The sequence below is a fragment of the Lepidochelys kempii genome, chromosome 10, assembly GCF_965140265.1.
Source record: "Lepidochelys kempii isolate rLepKem1 chromosome 10, rLepKem1.hap2, whole genome shotgun sequence".
NCBI lineage: Eukaryota > Metazoa > Chordata > Testudines > Cheloniidae > Lepidochelys > Lepidochelys kempii.
Window position 1 is genome coordinate 66,547,670 of NC_133265.1, and position 3,780 is coordinate 66,551,449.

General features: G+C 43.0%; 1 non-coding gene across 1 annotated transcript; it reads left to right on the forward strand.

Moving 5' to 3' along the window:
- The first annotated feature begins 1,125 nt into the window (after positions 1-1,125).
- TRNAV-AAC (transfer RNA valine (anticodon AAC)) lies at positions 1,126-1,198 on the forward strand. Its single transcript has one exon. It is a non-coding gene; the product is annotated as a tRNA-Val (tRNA).
- The last annotated feature ends 2,582 nt before the right edge of the window (positions 1,199-3,780 follow it).

A 3,780-nucleotide genomic window follows, 5' to 3' on the forward strand; every position in this document is an offset into this window, starting at 1 on the left:
AGACTCTAAGCTGTAGTAAGCCGCTTCTCAGATAAGTATCAAACTACTTCCAGTAAAAAAGAGCTTGCAACAGCCTGGATGAGCCTGATGAAGGGGAAGGGAACTTGGTAAGTGTGTTTATATTTAAAGATGGCACCCAGCCCATCCCCAAGTGGCCATGACACAGGTACCCACTTTTCATTGTTTTACTTGTATGAGAAGAGGTAGAGGTAAAACAAATAGAGGTAGAGTTGGCATCTGCTTTTCATTCCCCAGGTTGGTGGGGGGCATGCAGAGCACTTTGTTTATGTATGTTGGGATGTCCCTTGTATCCTCCTGAGAGATCTCGAGGAAAATTTCATGGAGGTACTCTACAGTCCTCTCCCAAAGGTCTCTAGGGATGGCTGTTTGATTTCTTCCTCTCTGCAATGAGTTCGACTGGCACCATTGCAATAAACTGGCTACTGGCATAAAGGTTTGGGAGAGTTCAGGATGCCCATAGCAGCTGTGCTCTCTGTGCCTTTGTTATTCTCAGGAGTGAGATATTATCAGGACACAACAGAGAGCTATAAGCATTGGGATATTTTTTTCTCACTGACATCCAATCTGGTAAGTAAACACCACCAGCATCCCTTCAATCTATCAAAAGCACATTCAACTGTCATCCTGCACGTGCTGAGCCAGAAGTGCTGTCAAGATGGCCAGCATATGGCTTCATGAGCCACGGGTGGACTAGGTCCCCCAGAATCACTATTGTCATTTAGTCGTTGCCAATGGTATTCCCTAAGTCAGGAAAGACTGTCCCTGTTTGCCACTTTCTGGACAGCCCTGTGTTCTTAATGATGTGAGTGTCATGCATCTTCCCTGACCAGTTCATACTGATACTGGCGAAGTGTCCCCAGTGATCCACCAACACTTGCATAACCATAGAAAAGTAGCCCTTTCTGTTAAGGTACTCGGTGGCAAGGTGCCAAAATAGGGGTATGTGTGCCCTCTGTCACCCTGCTGCAATTCAGGAACTCCATTGCTGGAAGTCCATCCACTATGTCCTGCATGTTGCTCAGAGTCACAGTCTTGCATAGCAGGAGACAAGTAATGGCCCTACACACTTGAATGACAACAGCCCCCACTGGGGATTTTCTGTGGGTTTCTGTAGTGTAGTGGTTATCATGTTCACCTAACACATGAAAAGACCCTGGTTCGAAACCAGGCAGAAACACATGCCATGGCTTTTGCCAAGATGGTCAAGGATATAACCCCATGCTCCTGGTGTCCCTAATCCTCCAACTGCTAGAAGCTGAGAATGGATGACAGGAAATGGATCACTCAAAATTTCCCTGTTCTGTTCATTCCTCTGAAGCATCTGGCACTGGCCATTGTCAGAAGATGGGATACGGGGCTAGATGGGCCATTGGTCTGACCCCGTATGGCCGTTCTTACGCTCATATGGATTTTCCAGCTACCAAATGATTCCTTGCTGGCTGGTAGCAATCCAGCGTTTCAAACTTCCAGAGTGCAATCTCTACTTGCTTCTCCACTGTCAATGCAGTTCTCATTCTGGTGTCCATGCACTGGAGGGCTGCAGTGAGCTTGGCACACAGATCCAGAATTCTAGCCTTTCAAATCCAAAAATTATGCAGCCACTGCTCATCATCCCAACCCTGCATTATGATACGATCCCACCAGTCAGTGCTCATTTCTCAGGCTCAGAAATAGCGCTCCACCATCTGCAGCTGTTATGTGAATGCCACCAACAATCTTTAAATTGCTGGGGGACGTAGTGAAAAAACAAATTGTCCTCCAAGAAATCATCATCCATTTTAAATTTTATCAAAATTGGTTGATAAATAAAGGAGATATGGGGAAAAGAAGATTCTCTCTAAATATAGACATTTTCGTTCAAATATGACAAAAATACAGTATACACATCTGGCTACACAAATACCCTTACACTACCCTCACCCTTCACTAATTGTTCATTATTGACAGGCGGGAGGCCAGGGCTGAGAAAAAAAATGATAAATTGCACTTGTAAAATTAGTATTTCTACGAGTAAGTCTGCTATCAGTCTCCTAAAGCAGTGTCTTGTTGCCCAGATGCCACTGGTAAAATTCTGACCGTGCCTTCATGATTCATTTAAACAAATAAATAATCTCACTGCTGATAAAATTGGGGGAAAATGTGAGGTCGGAGACGGCAGTGTTGTGAAGCAATCCTGCCAAGCTTATACTCGTATGTTAGTGTGTTTTCTTCTTTTGACCTGGACATACGTACAACTGTGTATTTTATTGTTCATGCCGCTTTCAGCTTCATATGCTATCCATGCTTCACATGATTGAGTTTGCAGGTGATCAATCATCTTACGGACTTGGGTCGAGTGGATCTTGAGGAGAATAAATTTGTGTTGGCTTCCCTCCGTCAGTTTCGGGAACCTTCACAGTAAACAGAGAATGCTGACGAAAGGGTAAATAGAGGGTTTTGAGAGAAATGAAGGAAGATATACAGATGTAAGCAGAGTCAGGATGAGCTCTACCCTGACATCTGGTGGCGAGTCATGGTGGGTTGTGGAAAAGAACTTCAGGGGCTGATCTCAGTTGCATAGGCACACCCATCCTGCCTAGATGGTCACTTTGGCTGCTGTGGGAGCCCCAGTTTCTCTGTTATTGGGGCATTGGGCCATCTCCACCCAGGTTGGGAGGTAAAACTCTGCAGATAAACTTTTGAACTCTGGGGCTGCCCTGACCAGGGACAGAAACTTTTGGGTTGTTGGACTTTTGGGACTTCGGGTGATTTTGGGTTGCTGGATTCAAGAACCAAAGGGAAAGGACACACCCCAATTTGCTTGGGGTGGGTTTTTTTGCTCATGGGTTGTGTTATGAATCCTGTTGGTGGTGTTTCCCCAACATAATGCCACATTGTTTCTCTCTGTTATTAAAAGGCTTTTGCTACACTCAGACTCTGTGCTTGCGAGAGGGGAAGTATTGCCCCTTGGAGGCGCCCAGCGGGGGTGGTACATATTTGTCCCAGGTCACTGAGTGGGGGCTCGAGCTGGTTTTGCATTGTGTTATTGGAATGGAACCCCTAGATACTGAACCCGGCCCTTGTTGCTGCCAACTCTGACGGGCAGAAGTGTTACACATATATATCAAAATATTCTGAGTACTTATGGTGAGCAAGTTATTGCAAACTATGTGCATATATGATTTATAGGCTATTAAAGCCTATAATATTCATTATATTTGCTTGAGTATAGTTAATTTTTCTCACTTTCTCAATACCAGTCAAGAGATTACCAGTCTTTTTTCTGGTAAATTATTTCTTTCTCTTTCATGCACATAGCTTGTTGTCACTCTGTATGTCCGAGGTGTTTACTCTAGATTAATTAGTGGTCCTGGGGGAGACAGAGGATAGAGAAGCAAATACAAAGAGAGATGTTTGCCTAGAAAAACGACTGGTGGTTTCTCCTCGGTGGGTTTGGAGCGCACAAGATAATATTTTATTATAGGTAGTATGCTATGTAAAAATTCCTATATAGACTTATAAATCTCATATCATATGTATAATACATTGTGTTTATATAGTATGGCAAACGAAAAATCCCAACAATTCATTGTTTCATAGCAAAAATTAAATCGGAATAAATATTTGTAAATATATTTTAATTATAGTCTGGATAAACGCTGTATTTCCCTAACAAAATTAATCAAACATTTTTTCCTTTATTCATATGAAAAGAAGGATAATTTTCCTTTTTCATGGTGTAAAAAAAATTAGATATCCTCTCTTGTTTTCCTGTGAGAA